Below are 16,746 nucleotides of genomic sequence, written 5' to 3'. Positions count from 1 at the left end.
CACCTCCTCATGTGTTGAAAGTTGCTATCTCCTCTACCGGTCATGCTCACCTCCTGCCCAACGAGCTCCTACTCATCCTCCAATGCCCAATCCATAATAATCACTTTATGGAATTTTGTCTACCAAGCAGTTGTTCAATAAAATACTCACCTCCCATGCATTGTGATGACTCCTGGATCTGAATTTCCCCACCGCTTCCACATGGGTTACAATAAATCCTGCCTGAAATGTTGACTCAAGGGACAGCAACCCCTGGGCTAGTTGTTGATACAAACAGACCTGGCCCCTGCCTTCATGGAGTTAAATCCAATGAAAGAAACAAGCATGAATCAAATAATGACATGACCATGGGCTCTAGTGAACATGATGAAAGCTGGTCACGGGTGCTTTCAGAGTTTGTAACAAGTTGGCCAGACCTTGTCTGGGGACTCAGACACTGAGAACATGACAATTGGGAACAGCTCTGAATGTTGAGAGCATGTCTGTTTTGAATCATAGCTATTAATTAAAACTGCATAAGAGTGTGTTTTTCTTCATATAGTTAATAATATGTCAAACCCTGACTGGTCTTTCAAATATTAATAGAAATGAAGGTCACTGTCTAGTGCTTCATTCATCTTCATTTTAACCAGCTGTATTCTAAATAGGTGGTGTTGTTCAGTCACTAAGTTGTCTCTGACTCTGTGACCCCATGGACTGCAGTCCTCTTTCCCTGTCTCCCAGAGTTTGTTCAAATTCATGTCCATTGAGTCAGTGATGCTACCCAACCATCTCATCCTCTGCCTTCTCCTCCTGCCCTCAATCTTTCCCAGCATCAGGGTCTTTTCCAATGAGTTGGCTCTTCGCAGCAGGTGGCAAATGTATTGGAGCTTTAACTTCACCACCAGTCCTTCCGATGAATATTCAGGGTTGATTTCCTTTAGGATGGACTGGTTGGATCTCCTTGCAGTCCAAGGAACTCTCAAGAGTCTTCTCTAACACCACAGTTCAAAAGCATCAATTCTTCGGCACTCAGCCTTCTTTATAGCCCAAGTCATACAACTGTACATGACTACTGGAAAAACAAAAGCTTTGACTAGACGGACCTTTGTTGGCAAAGTGATGTCTCTGCTTTTTGATATACTGTCTAGGTTTGTCTTAGCTTTTCTTCCAAGGAGCAAGTGTCTCTTAATTTCATGGCTGCAGTCACTGTCCCAGTTTTTCTGTAAGATTTCCTACTTATTTGTTGTTCAGCCATTCAGTCCTACCTGACTCTTCGCGACCCCATGAACAACAGCACACCAGGCTTCTCTGTCCTTTGCTGTCTCCCAGAGGTCACTCAAACTCATGTCCATCGAGTCAGTGATGCCATGAAACCATCTCATCCTCTGTCATCCCCTTCTCCTCCTGCCTTCAATCTTTCCCAGCATCAGGGTCTTTTCCAGTGAGTTGGCTTTTTGCATCAGGTGGCCAAAGTATTGGAGCTTCAGCTTCAGCTCAGTCCTTCCAATGAATACTCAGGGTTGATTTCCTTTAGGATTGACTGGTTTGATCTCCTTTCAGTTAAAGGAACTCTCAAGAGTCTTCCCAACACCACAGTTCAAAGCATCAATTCTTCATTGCCCTCTTTATGGTCCAACTCTCCCATCCATACATGACTACTAGAAAAATCATGGTTTTAACTATACAGACCTTTGTCGGCAAAGTGATGTCTCTGCTTTTTAATACACGCTCTAGATTTATCATAGCTTTCCGTCCAAGGAGCAAGTGTCTTTTAATTTCATGGCTGTAGTCACAGTCTGCAGTGATTTTGGAGCCCAAATAATAAAGTCTCTCACTCTTTCCATTTTTTTCCCCCATCTTTTTGCCATGAAGTGATGGGACTATATGCCATGATCTTAGTTTTTTGAATATTGAGTTTTAAGCCAGCTTTTTCACTCTCCCCTTTCACCTTCATCAGGAGGCTCTTTAGTTCCTCTTTGCTTTCTGCCATTAGGGTGGTGTCATCTGCATATCTGAGGTTATTGATATTTCTCTCAGCAATCTTGATTCCAGCTTGTGCTCTTCCAGCCCAGCATTTCACAGGACATACTCTGCATATAAGTTAAATAAGCAGGGTGAGGAAATACAGACTTGACGTACTCCTTTCCCAATTTAGAACCCATCTTCTATTCCATGTCTGGTTCTAACTGTTGCTTCTTTACCTGCATATAGGTTTCTCAGGAGGCAGGTAAAGTGATCTGGTATTCCCATCTCTTTAAGAATTTTCCAGTGTGTTGTGATCCATACAGTCAAAGGCTTTAGCATAGTCAACAAAGCAGAAGTAGATGCATTTCTGGAATTCCTTTGCTTTTTCTATGATCCAACAGATGTTGGCAATTTAATCTCTGGTTCCTCCGCCTTTTCTAAAGGCTTGTACCTGGAAGCTCTCGGTTCACATACTGTTGAAGCCTAGCTTGAAGGATTTTGAGCATTATTTTGCTAGCATGTGAAATGAGCACAGTTATATTTTCATTCTTCACTACAGAAATAAATTCTATCTGGGTAACCAAGAGAGGGAAGGCTGTGGTGGGGAGCAGAGAGGACACTGTGTGTCCTTAGGACACACACTGTCCTAAGCAGAGAGGACAGTGTGTGCAAAGGCTCTGAGGTCAGAAAGTGATGTGGACAAAAAACTGAAATGAGATGAATATACCAGAGTAACAAAATAAAGCAGGAAGAAGTGGGCAGTGAGGCTGGAGAGGTAGAGTGGGCCCTCCTGGGCTACAGGGAGAATGGTGGTCTTGAATTGAAGGACTATGGGGAACTTTAGCAGGCGTTTAGTTAGAGGGTGACCCAGGCAGACTCTGTGTTGTAAGTGTCCCTAAGGCTGCAGACTGGGCATCTCCGAGTCCCCTGGGGCCCAGGTGCCAATGCATGAAGTGGAGAAGATGCCCAGCACATGTTTGCTGAAAAGAAAGAATGCCCCAGTCACCGCCCATGTTCCAGGCACGGCCAGCCCCTTCCCGAGCTCTCCCCTGCTCAGGGAGGGAAGGCCACGTGCCTTAACCCACCTGGCAGGCCCATCAGGGGGCTCGTCCATGCCTCTTCTTCACAAGGATCTGCGGAACACGCCCTCTGCGTCACCCTCTCCAGCCTCTGTTCCTGCCATCCCACCCCTCCCAGATACTCCCAGTGTTTCCCATACTCTCCACCTCCCGCAGTTCTTCTCAGCGTGTTACTCATCTTTCTAGAAAAGACTGACTCCTACGTCTTCTAAGAAAGACATAGGAGTCAGACGCAGGCCTCACCAGGCCACGTGTTTGTGGACTGACCGACCTCATGAGCAAATGAATATGTTTAAATGCCTCTTAGGAGCCTGGTACTGAGTAGGACCTGCCCACAAGTCCCTGTCAGCCCAACTCTTCAAGTTAGTATGGCCATTCCATTTTACAGATGAGAAAACTGAGGCTCAAAATCGCTTAATTTGCCCAAATCCCCACAGCTAGGAAGCCATAGAGTTGGGACTCTGGAACATTTGTCCAGCCAGCCAGCCATCCAACAAATATTTGCCGTGTCTACACGGTGCCAGGGACTGTTCTAGGGGCTGGGACATATCAATAAACAAAATGTACCAAACTCCTTGCCCTTGCGGGAGTTCCAGGCTTGGAGGCAGAGGCAGATCATAAACAGTATGAGTAATAAATAAATAAGAACATTGTGTAGAGCAGGTCATGGTGATTGGAGGGACAATGGTGGTCAGTCTGCCCTTTTTGGGAAGGTGGCACCACTGAGATGCTCCTTTCCTCAGTCTGTGAGGCAGTGCCTGGAGCCTTCTGAGCCAGAAGATGCCCACGGATGGGTGTACTCCTCGAGAGGAGAGGATGGAAGTGCCCCTGCATGGAAGTGCCCGACATCACAATCCCAGATAGGAAGGACCCTGGGATGTGATCCAACCTGACCTTCCAACTAATGCAGAACGCCTTCGGGCAGCTTCCGAGCAGATGGCTTTTCAAGTGCCCGTTGGGTGCCTGGAGGCTGGCTTCCTGTTTGCCCTGGGGGAGGTCATTCCTGTGGTCACACACTGGAAGTGACAGGCTGGCGTGCTGGCGAGGATAATCACAGGTAATAAGCTCCTTCCCATCCTGCTCTTCCCCGCACTGTGTGGTTCGAGCAAACACCTCCTTCTTGCCCGGCCTGTGTTTCCCATTTGTGCCATGATGGGGTGTCCTGGATGGTCCCCCAAGGCCCTGCTGTCTTGGACAATACTTTGACACTCGTATTGGAAATCCATAGAACTAACTCCAGAGCTTTATCTGCATATTCATTCTTCCACGCCTTTAGTCAACAAATAGTTTCTGAGCATTTGAGTCTGTGCCAGGCAGGGTGCCAGGCTTCCCCGGTGACCCTAGTAGTAAAGAACCTGCCTGCCAATGCAGGCAGGAGACATGAGAGATGCGGGTTTGATCCCTGGGTAGGGAAGATGCCCTGGAGGAGAGCATAGCAACCCACTCCAGTATTCTTGCCTGGAGAATCCCATGAACAGAGGAGCCTGGAGGGCTACAGTCCATAGGGTTGCAAAGAATCGGACATGACTGAAGCGACTTAACACACACTCACGCAGGCAGGGTACCCGTGTGGAAAAGCCAGGTGAGAGTTTAGGGTCCCAAGGCTGACTTCCTCTGGCTCAGGCCCAGCTAGAGAGCGTTTCCCAACCCCACTGGGTCACCAGGTCAGTGATCAAGTGTAACCTTAAGCTGTCAAGGCCAACACATCATCTCTCTTTGTGAACTGTTCTTTCCATTTCCACTTAATTTCCCAACTTACATCCATTCCTCAAGCCCTTTTCTGATTGTGGCTGAGTCCTCATCTCTTTCCTTCTGTTATTTACCTAGATTGACCTTTAAATCAATCCACATTAAAAAAAAATATGTTTCAACAGGAAAATTAATATCACAGTCATGTATAGAAACCCCCCCAAACTTGACATAAATAAAAATTAATTATAAAAATATACAGCAATTAAATTCCACTGAGACTGTTGTTTCCTAAAGCCTCTGAACATGAAGCCTGGTCTACTTTGTTGAAAAGGAAAGTCAGCCGCCATCCAACGGCTGTAAAGACATGCTGGAACCAAGAAGAGACTGTCTGCTTGAGGAGATCAGGAAGCAGATCTGGTAAGGGAAGGATACAGCCACTTTGTGGGTCCATGTCAGGGGCAAAAATCACAGACGTTTAATGTGTGAATGCAAGGAAGTTACCTTCCCCACCCCACGCCCCACCACCCAGAGTCTCAGATCAATGTTGGAATGTGTTCATGACTTACTTACCTGATTGGCCATTCTCTTTAAATAAATTTTAAATTTTTGAATAATTTTAGACTTACAAAAATGTTGTGAACATAGTATAGAGTTTCTGCATTCTCTGGCCCCAATATCCTCAATACTAATATCTTATATAACCAGTAAAGTGAAAGCCACTAAGTTGTGTCCGACTCCTTGCAACCCCGTGGACTATACAGTCCATGGCATTCTCCAGGTCAGGAAACTGGAGTGGGTAGCCTTTCCCGTCTCCAGGGGATCTTCCCAACCCAGGGATCAAACCCAGATCTCCCACATTGAAGCCAGATTCCTTACCAGCTGAGCCACAAGGGAAGCCCAAGAATACTGGAGTGGGTAGCCTGTCCCTTCTCCAGGGGATCTTCCCCACCCAGGAATTGAACTGGGGTCTCCTGCATCGCAGGAAGATTCTTAACCAACTGAGCTATCAGGGAAGCCCACATACAATCAGGAGACATTTGACACAAAGAACTGAAGCTGGTACAGTACTATTAACTGAACTTTATTTGGATTTCAACAGCTTTTTTCACTAATGTTTCTTCATCTGTTCCAGGCTAAAACCCAAGGTATTGTGTTGCAAATTAATGACCTTTTACTTTAAGGACTTTGGCAGGGGCTTCAAGGGGCTGGAGATTGGGGCAGGAGGCCCTGGTGTCAGACAGGCTGAAGTTCATGTTCAAAGCTCTGCCTTGCATTTGGTTTGTGACATTAGGCAAGGCACTTAATTGGGCCCGACCCTTAGTTTTTCCTCTCTGTGAAGTGGAGATCTGGAGAAGGGAATGGTAATTCACTCCAGTATATTCTTGCCTGGAGAATCATCATATCCATCTCACGGGGCATTTGAGGGGGATTAGGTGATGAAATGCATGTGAATCTACTTTGCACCTGGGGGGCACCCATCCATATCTGAGACGCCCGTTAAAGGCACCAGGTCTGTAGGGCATTGTACTGTGTGCGCTCCCATGAAAGCTGCTTGCCCTTCCAGCACGAGTCACATTTTGGCTGTTGTTTTTCTTGGCATGCTGTGAACAGATGATTCACAGATTCCTGGACTAGGAAAAACCAACTAGAAACAAACAGAAAAAAAAGCTCCTCGGGGCTTGGGCATCCATCTAGACCTGCCTCCCTTCCCCATCTCCACCCTCAGCTTGGCTCAGATTCCTGAAAGTCAGGCGACCATCCAAGGCAAGCTAAGAAATGAGCAGTGTTGTAGCAAAAGAGGTTGCCGGGAGCTCTGGGGAGCCCTTCCCCTCGAGGCAGGTGCACAGGTCCACAGTTGGTGACGTTGGGTCCTTGTTGGGAAGCTCTGAAGCGTCACTTCTGGTTAAGATGGTGCTGCAGGGTCAGCCTTGAGGCACCCACTCTGCTCTACAGTTAAGAGCAAGAATACATTAAATAGGACTTCTCTGGGGGTCCAGTGGTTAAGCATCTGCCTGCCAATGCAGAGGACATGGGTTCCATCCAAGATCCAGGAAGATCCCACATGCTGCGGGGCAACAAAGCCCATGTGACACAACTATTGAGCCCGAGCTGTAGAGCCCACAAGCTGCTCTTACTGAAGCCCCCACACCCTGGAGCCCACACTGTACAGTCAGGGAAGCCGCCACAGTGGGAAGCCCGCACACTGCCTCCAGAAGGCGGCCCCTGCTCACTGCAACTAGAGAAAGCCCCTGCACAGCAACAAAGACCCAGAGCTCTTCTTGTTCAGTCACCAAGTCCTGTACGGCTCTTTGGGACCCCATGGACTGCAGCGTGCCAGGCTTCCCTGTCCTTCACCATCTCCCAGAGTTTGCTCAAACTCATGTCCAGTGAGTCGGTGATGCCATCCAACCATCTCATCCTCTGTCATCCCCTTCTCCTCCTGCCCTCAGTCTTTCCCAGCATCAGGTCTTCTCCAATGAGCTGGCCCTTCTCACATCAGGTGGCCAAAGGATTGGAGCTTCAGCTTCAGCATCAGTCCTTCCAATGAGTATTTGGGGTTGATTTCCTTTAGGATTGACTGGTTTGATCTTGCTGTCCAAGGGACTCTCAAGAGTCTTCTCCAGCACCACAGTTCAAAAGCACTGATTCTTCAGTACTCAGCTTTCTTTATGGTTCAGAAGTCCCTGGGTATGGGTGAGTCAGCAGAACCTGGCCCTCGGGGCTCCCATTTTCCCATCCACAGCCTCCATCATCTTTATATTCCCCTTTAGTCTTCTCCCCATTACTCCCTGATCATATTTCCTGCCCCAGAGGAAGCCACAAAAGGTCCACACTCTAACCAGGGAGGCAGACACATAGGAAGGTAGATCACTATGGCTTGTCGCAGGGGTTTGTAAAAGGAGGGTCAAACATTCTGTGGGATTCAGGAATACTTGGTGACCGGGTGATCTGGAACTGGAGCTGGAAGTTTGAAAAGGAGTTTGTCAGGTGGGGAGAATGTCCAGGGCAATCTAGACAGATGGACAGTCATGCATGATCATACAGCATAAGGGAAAAACTGGCAGGGCTGCCTTCATTTCATTTTATTGCATTTAGTCTTTTTTACTTAGGTATAGTGTATACAGGGCAAATTACACAGTATTTCTGGCAATTATTTCTTCAAAGCTTTTCCTGTCTTCCCACACCCAGTTTTTGCCTAGATTATAATTACAAGGATATTAGGCCACTTCATTTTTTCCCATGGGTCCCTGAGACTCCTGTTTTTTTCCACCAGTTTGCTCTCATCAGTTTGGGTTTCTCTTACTGCTCTATTTTCAAGGTTGTTGATCTCTTGTATAATTTAAATTTTCTCATAAGGCTAGCCAGCCAATTTTTCATTTTGGATACTGAATTTTTCATCTCTGAAAGGCCAATGTGATTCTTTTTATACATTTGATTTATATCATGCTTTATTGTAAAAGCTTCCCCAGTAGCTCAGAAGGTAAAGATTCTGCCTGCAATGTAGGAGACCTGGGTTCTATCCCTAGGTTGGGAAGATCCCTTGGGGAAAGGAATGGTTACCCACTCCAGTATTCTTGCTTGGAGAATCCCATGGAGAGAGGAGCCTGGCAGGCTATAGTCCATGGGTCACAAAGAGTCAGACACCCCTGAATGACTAACACACACAAACAGCTGTTTTAAAGTTGCTGTCTGTTAATTCCGTAATTTCAGTCACGTTTGCATCTGTTTCTATTGGCTAATTTTTTTTCTTCTGGACATAGATAACATTTTCCCATTTCTTAGAATATTTAGCAGTTTTGGTTGGATGCTGGACACTGTGGCATTGCAATATTTTATCCAGATTTTGTTGTCTTCCTCTATAGTGTGTAACACTGATTTTGACAGTGAAAATTACCTTCAAAACTGTGGAATGATCGCCCTAATTAAGACCCTAAAAAAAAAAAAAACCTCTTTTGCTCATTTCTGGTCAGTTTCACCCTTCAGAATGGGTACATTTAAACTGGTAAGTGATGCGTTGATAAGGAGAAAGAGGAAGAAGGAGATTCAAGGACAAATCCTACATTTGAATAGCTAGTTGAGTGGTGGTGGCATAGATGGAGATGTTGAAAGGAAGTTTCAGTTGTAACTTTCCTTGGGAGAGTGTGTTTGGAAAAGAGTGTCAGTTCCATTTGGGTCACGTTGAGCTTAAGGTTCACTTGTGACATCAGAAGGAGATATCAAGTAGGTGGTTAGATACAGGAAGTTCAGATGAGATGGAGATTGAAAGTAATGAGTGATTTGAATCTTAGTAGCGAACCCGTGGGTGTGATGAGATGAGCTGGGTAAAACAGAGATATTAAAGTGAGGAGGGCATCACAACCAAGTACAGGCGCTGAAAGGCTTGCCGACACATGAGGACGCGGAGGAGAAGAGGGAGTAGCGTTGGAAAAGACCCTGATGCTGGGAAAGATTGAGGGCAGGAGGAGAAGGGGACGACAGAGGATGAGATGGTGGGATGGCATCACCGACTCGATGGACATGGGTTTGGGTGGACTCCTGGAGTTGGTAATGGACAGGGAAGCCTGGCGTGCTGCGGTTCATGGGGTCGCAAAGAGTCGGACAAGACTGAGTGACTGAACTGAACTGAAAGTACTTATTCATTCATCAAAAAGATTTCTCAAACTTTAGTTATATTTGGTATGATAAAATGTCCAACTTACATAAATTTAGTTTCAGCAAAGAAGCTGTTGGGAATGCGGCTATCATGTTAGGACTGGCCTGACATAGACAAGCCTTATTGCCCTCAATCCTCTGAACAGCTCTACAGGGCTGTATTATTATCTCAATGTCACAGAGCAGAATAAGAAAACTGAAATCCAGAGAGGTTAAAAAATTGCCCATCATGGACTCAGAGTTGATACAACCACAACCTGGGACTTCCTTGATGGTGGTCCAGTGGTTAAGAATCCACCCTGCGATGCAGGGAACACGGGTTTGATCCCTGGTTGGGGAACTAAGATCCCACATATTGTGGAGCAACTAAGCCCGAGTGCCGCAACCCCTGAGCCCACGCACCACAACGAGCCTTCCCAGATGAAACAACAAAGATCACACGTGTCACAGCTAAGACCTGACGATGCAGCCAAATAAATAAATACATATTTTTTTAATCTCAACCCTGACTTACTTACTCCAAAACTGCTGGAGTTTCCAGTGGCAGTCGGGTCACTGAGTCTAAAATCCTCCTTATGCCAAAGGAGGACACCTGTCAGGGAGGAGGCATCTGGACAACCAAAGTTGTAGGTAGGCTTCTACTCTGAGTTTTCACTTTTTGAAGGGCATCTACACACCAGCAAACACCTCTTGCTAGGGAGGGGCAGGCAGCCATGGTGAGAAAATTATCAGATCTACACAAAAGGGATGAAGGGTATTTGGAGGAATCTCTAAGGGGTAAGAGCATTTCTGGCTGTTGAGGTTGGGACTTTGAAGTCTGATTTCTCTTTCTCACTTCTTTAAAAAGTAGCCTCTATGATATGGGAGAATGACACTGAAACATGTAAAATATCATATGTGAAACAAAACAAAAAAAAGTAGCCCTATGGTTAGGGGAAAGACTCTGATTTAGGGAAAGATTGAAGGCAGGAGGAGAAGGGGATGAAAGAGGAAGAAATGACTGGACGTCGTCACAGACTCAATGGACATGAGTTGGAGAAAAACTCCGGGAGATGGTGAAGGACAGGGAAGCCTGGCATGCTGCAGTCCATGAGGTTGCAAAGAGTCATGATTGAGCGACTGAACAACAAATGGCTAGGGAGTTAGGCAGGGACATGCTGTACATTTAACACTCATTTGTGTCCAACTCTTTGCAACCCTGTGGACTGTAGCCCATCAGGCTCCTCTGTCCATGGGATTCTCCAGGCAACAATACTGGAGTAGGTTGCCATTCCCTTCTCCAGAGGATTTTCCCAACCCAGGGATCCATCCTGGGTCTGCTGCATTGCAGGTGAATTCTTTACCACTGAGCCACCAGGGAAGCCCTTAGGGACATGCACACTGCTATATTTAAAATGGATAACCAACAAGGACCTACAGTATAGCACTGGGAACCCTGCTCAACGTATGTGGCTGCCTGGTGGGAGGGAAGTCTGGGGGAGAATGGATATACGTATATGAATGGCTGGGTCCCTTCACTGTTCACCTGAAACTACCAAAACATTATAAATGGCTGAACCCCAATTTGGGCTTCCCAGGTGGCTCTAGTGCTGAAGAACCCGCCTGCCAATGCAGGAGACAAGAGATGTGGGTCTGATCCATGGGTTGGGAAGATCACCTTGGAGGAAGGCACAGCAACCCTCTCCAGTATTCTTGCCTGGAGAATTCCATGGACAGAGGAGCCTGGTGGGCTACAGTCCTTAGGGTTGCAAAGAGTCAGACATAACTGTAGTGACTTAGTGTGTATGCATACCCTAACTTAAAAAGTTTTTTTTTTTTTTAAGTAACACTATGAAGCAGAAGGAAATGGCAACCCACTCCAGTGTTCTTGCCTGGAGAACCCCAGGGACGGGGGAGCCTGGTGGGCTGCCGTCTATGGGGTCGCACAGAGTCAGACACGACTGAAGTGACTTAGCATGCATAGCATGCATGAAGCAGAAAAAGCAGAATGTGGGATCTGGGATTTGAATTTGGGATCATGGGATCTAAGACCTGACTTGGAATCCCAGGCAGAACACACACTAGATGTGTGACCAGGGTGTTACACCACCTCCAGATGCATGGATGTGAGAGTCGGACCGTAAAGAAAGCTGAGCGCCGAAAAATTGATGCTTTTGAACTGTGGTGTTGGAGAAGACTCTTGAGAGTCCCTTGGACAGCAAGGAGATCAAGGCAGTCAATTCTAAAGGAAATCAACTCTGAATATTCATTGGAAGGACTGATGCTGAAGCTGAAGCTCCAATATTCTCGCCACCTAATGGGAAGAGCTGACTCCTTAGAAAAACCCTGATCCTGGGAAAAATTGAAGGCAGGAGAAGGGGATAACAGAGGATGAGATGGTTGGTTGGCATCAGCAACTCGATGGACATGAGTTTGAGCAAGCTCCAGGAGTTGGTGATGGACAGGGAGGCCCGGTGTGCTGCAGTCCATGAGGTCGAAAAGAGTTGAACACGACATCAACTCAATGGACATGAGTTTGAGCAAGGTCCAGGAGTTGGTGATAGACAGGGAAGCCTGGTGTGCTGCAGTCCATGGGGTCGCAAAGAGTTGAACACAACTGCGCAACTGAACTGAACTGATCTTCAAAGCTGGACTTGCTCATCCATGAGGTTTACTTCCAGAGCAACCTAGGTTGTTTTCCGGGATGTGTTGACTTCTCTAGCAGCAGCCAGTGCCTGGAGGAAGAGCAGAGTCTTCTGAGATCCACCTAGAATGGCTACCTCGGGCTACCACCACACCTGGTCATTTCTTCTTTTCCACAGGTGGTTAGAAGTGTTCATTCCAAAATTTTCCTTTTCTGCCTCTTATGACCTGGAAACCATCCTCCCAAAGATGAGCATCCAGGATGCCTTTGACAAAAATGCTGATTTTTCTGGAATCACAAAGACAGGCACCCTGCAAGTTTACAAAGTGAGTTGGTTGAGAAGCATATTGTATGTAAGTGTGAGTCCGAAAGGCCTGGCTTGTGGAGGCCTAATCATCTCATTGATTAGGAAATAGAAGCCCCAAGAGGCAAAATGACTTCTCTACAACAGAAGTAAGACTGGATCTCATAGCTACCAGGCCTGTGGCTTTATGGCTGTTATACCACTGATAGGGGCTTCCTCAGTGGCTCAGTGGTAAAGAATCCACCTGCAGTGCAGGAGATGCAGGAGACGCAGGTTCGATCCCTGGGTCAGAAAGATCCCCTGGTGGAAGGCATGGCAACCCACTCCAGTACTCTTGCCTGGAGAATTGCAGGGACTGAGGAGCCTGGTGGACTATAGCCCCAAGGGTCGCAAAGGGTCGATACGACTGAAAGACTGAGCATACACACCACTGATACCCCGGCATCCTTTATCCTTCTTCAAGTAAGTGTTCCTAAGGTCCAACTACAGGGCTCCGAGAGTCAAGTCTTTGCTTGTCAGGAAGCTGCGCAGACGAGCAGCTGCCTGGCACCATTCTTCTGCCCCACATTTGACCTCGTCTTCCTAAAGCCTAGGTGCTCACAAGTCATCATGTGACGCTCATAGGCCAGGGGTACCCTGTAGAGGCGTGGTGTTTGCTCTGCAACTGAAAGAAAAGAAGGAAGGTAGAGAGGATGAAAGAAAGAAGGGAGGAGAGAGGGAGGAAAGAAAGGAAGGAAGGAAGAGGGAGGGAGGGAAACAGCTGACTTCCGTAAGATACTGGATCTAAAATGTTAGATTCTGATTCTCCTGCAAGAAGCCACCAAGCCAAATTCAGTGAGCCCAAACAGTCAGCCCGAGGGAGCCCCCCAGGTTCCCCCTGTGCCCTCTGCCCTTACGAGACACCTCCTCATCTCACGGGAGTTACCTGCCCAGCCCCTGTCCACATGGGTCTCTGACCCCTAACCTGAAATTTTATTTCGATAACAGAGTATAATGATCAGAAGTGGTCCTGGACCAGAGAAGAGGCTCTTCATCACTGGTGCTCAGGAAAGGAGTGCAGAGAGATCTCACTGGAACATGAAGGCCATCATGGACTTTTCCCGTGACATGCTTCTCTGCACATACCAAAAACAAGGATTAAAATTAAAATTTTATACATAGCTGAAAAAAGAAAAACAAAGGTTGTAATTGTCGAGAGTCCTCCAGGCCCCTGCAGTTGAGGAGGACATGAATTTTTTCCCTATCTGACCAAACCAGGAGGTACTACTTAGAAATACCTAACCTAGGTTTTCTATACAACAATGGTAGCAATTGCAATTGCTCAAAACCAGGTCTTTCCAGTCTGTATTTGTAAGCATTTAACTCTGTACTTCAGAGCCGACTGACCAGTAACCACCACAGCTGCAATTAGTTGAGGAAACCCAGTGCCACGTATCACCTTGGAGCCTCTTGAGGGGGTATCCCCATTCCCAGACAAAACACCAAAACTCAGTAAATAAAGGTGTCTGCATGGCAATTGCTGATGTTTATATTTCCCTTGGCAGGTGGCCCACAAGGCTGTGCTGGACATCAGCGAGGAGGGGATACAGGCCACAGAAGCCAATGATACCAAGCTCATAGTCCAGTCAAAGGATGGCCCCCTTTATCCTACCATCTCCTTTAACAGACCCTTCATACTGCTGGCTGTAATCAAAGCCACAAAGACCTTGGTCTTCATCAGGAAAGTTGAAAATCCCACTCAGTTCTAGGTGAAAAAGGCCTCTTTGTTAACTTCTGGGTTTTAGATATACCTAATGATAGTCTTAGGAGAAGGCAATGGCAACCCACTCCAGTACTTTTGCCTAGGAAATCCCATGGACAGAGGAGTCCGGTAGGCTACAGTCCATGGGGTCCCAAGGAGTCGGACACGACTGAACCACTTCACTTTCACTTTTCACTTTCACGCACTGGAGAAGGAAATGGCAACCCACTCCAGTGTTCTTGCCTGGAGAATCCCAGGGATGGGGGAGCCTGGTGGCTGCCATCTGTGGGGTCGCACAGAGTCGGACATGACTGAAGTGACTTAGCAGAAGTAGCAGGATGTACAAAAAAAAAAAAATTGCCACCTCCCTCATGTCTGTGCTGAGTGTTTTAAAAGGCATCATAAACACTTGACCACTCAAAACTTCGGAACATCTGGCTTCTCTAGGTGGGTGTTACTTCTCCACCTGCCCAGTGCCCTGCCCAGTGAGTCCACGTGCAGCCACTGAGATGAACTGGGCGCATGCTATGGGCCAGGCAGAGTGCTGAGACTGGGCCTACAACAAGGAACTAATCCTGCCTCATGAGGCTTATAATCCTGAGAGGGGGAGATACTGTAAGTGATGGCTCAATACAGCCTTTCACAAGATTTCAGGACAAGAAATTGGAGCTAGTGATGTGACTCAAAAATATCCTCCTGGGCACAAGCACTGAGAAAGCCCCCAGGGCAGGGCAGTCACCCAAGTGGCATCTCTGCCTTTCCTGGGGGATGACGGCCACCCGTGTGCCAAGGCAGGCAGGAGCTGGGACTGGGGGTGTGGCACCTGTGTCCCCACCCACCCCCACCCCTGTGCTGGACGAATAACACAGCACAGGGATGACGAAAGTCGGGAAAGAGGATTTCAAAAGATCCCCAGTTCCAGCTCCCAGTCACGGTCGGACACCCAGGGCTCCTGCATCACTGGGCGGTCATATGAATCAACATAGACAGTCCTCGGGACAATACCTTGCCAACTGTTGGCACTGCGTGAAGTCTACCCATTAATGTCATTGTTCTGACTGTTTCCATACCAGGAACATTTTAAAACAACAAAGATGTTTCTTTCTAGCTCCTTTCCAAGCTGGGAGTTGAGAAGAAAAGACACCTGTTTATGCAGAATGTTGTCCTCCACAATATCCCTCACTGTCTGCCCAGCATCCTCCAACCCACTCCAGCTCAGGACCATCCACAACCCAGGGGACCCTTTGCATTCTGCAATGTGGGGCTGATTTCTGGTACTAATACACCCTCTACCTTCCCCAGCTCAGCAGATTCGCAGGAAGTGTGTTCAGAAGCCCCAGTTTAAAATGAAATGCTACAGAACTTATTCGGGCTTACCACGTGGCACTAATGGGAAAGAATCTGTGTGCAATGCAGGAGATGTAAGAGATGCGGCTTCCATCCCTGGGTCAGGAACGTTCCCTGAAGGAGGGCATGGCAACCCATTCCAGGATTCTTGCCTGGAGAATCCCATGGACAGAGGAGCCTGGTGGGCTACAGTCCATAGGATTGCACAGAGTTGGACATGACTGAAGAGACTTAGCACACACGCATAGAACTTATTTATATCGATTGAAGCCGAAAATTAAAATGTATCTGTACCAAAGAACAAAAGTTACTTAAGAAAGGAGGCTGATGTTGCTGCTCTCTGTAACAATGTCATTTCAGGGATTTCCCTGGTCCTCCAGTGGTTAAGACTTCACCATCCATTGCAGAAGGTGCAGGTTCCATCCCTGGTCGGGACATGCCTCAAGCCAAAAAAACAAAACATAAAACAGAAGCAATATTGTTACAAACTCAGTAAAGACTTTTAAAAAACAGTCCACATCAAAAAAAAATCTTCAAAAAAATATTATCATTACTGAAGACGAGAGGAAGTAGTTAAAGAATTTTTAAAAGCCCTTTTCTCCAAGAGTTTTCGACACATAATAGTCCAGGATCTATTACCATAAAGAGGAGATGACTGGCCAAGGGACTCTGAGTTAGGAGCGTGGCTCAGGTGTCAGGTGGACACCGGCGTGAATCCCAGCTCTGTCCCCCACTAGCTGTGTGACTCTGGGTGGGTTACTGAACCTCTCTGAGCCTGGGTCCATAGCTCTAAAACAGGAACAGTGAGAATGCTACCTGCCTCGGTGAGACTGTTGTGAGGGTTGAATGAAACACGGAAGATCAGGTGTGATACTCAGCGTCATTCGGCATAGAGGCGGCCACTGTTGCTATTCAATGTTCACAGGGGTCTGGACAGAGGGAGGGCTGGATACTGCAGCCCTTCCTTTCTCTAGCTCAACCTCTGCTCCCCAATCAAAAAAAGAAGTGCCCCCAAGGGACCCACCACAAACGGGCAGAGGCATGGCCCTTGGGAGGAAGTGGGGGCTTCTCTGTAAAGACAGGGTCCCTCAAGGGAATCTAATGTGCTCATTTTTTTCATTTACTGAGTATCTGTACACCTGCTGTGTGCCAGCACAAAGGAGAGGATCACGAATTACATGCAGATGATTCCAAGATTTCAGACGGGGAGGAAATGAACCCAAGTATTTAGTGAGACACAGTCGTGAGAGGTGAGCATGGGGCATTGTAGGAGCTCACAGAGCCTAGCCCCACCCAGGTGGAAGGAGAGAGGGTGGCTGTCAGGAAAGGCCTTCTCAAGGAGAGATTTGAACTGAGTCCT

General features: G+C 47.2%; 1 protein-coding gene across 1 annotated transcript in view; it reads left to right on the top strand.

Moving 5' to 3' along the window:
* The first annotated feature begins 3,735 nt into the window (after positions 1–3,735).
* The window catches only part of LOC113879799 (uterine milk protein), a 34,440-nt gene continuing 21,429 nt past the window's right edge, over positions 3,736–16,746 (top strand). The window contains exon 1 of the mRNA XM_027521602.1: positions 3,736–4,083. The gene's annotated coding sequence lies outside the window, so the exon portion shown is untranslated. The remainder of the gene's footprint in view (positions 4,084–16,746) is intronic.

This window comes from Bos indicus x Bos taurus, chromosome 21 (genome assembly GCF_003369695.1).
Source record: "Bos indicus x Bos taurus breed Angus x Brahman F1 hybrid chromosome 21, Bos_hybrid_MaternalHap_v2.0, whole genome shotgun sequence".
Taxonomy (NCBI): Eukaryota; Metazoa; Chordata; class Mammalia; order Artiodactyla; family Bovidae; genus Bos; species Bos indicus x Bos taurus.
Note: the sequence above shows the minus strand (reverse complement) of the source record. Positions and strands in the feature narration are given on the sequence as shown.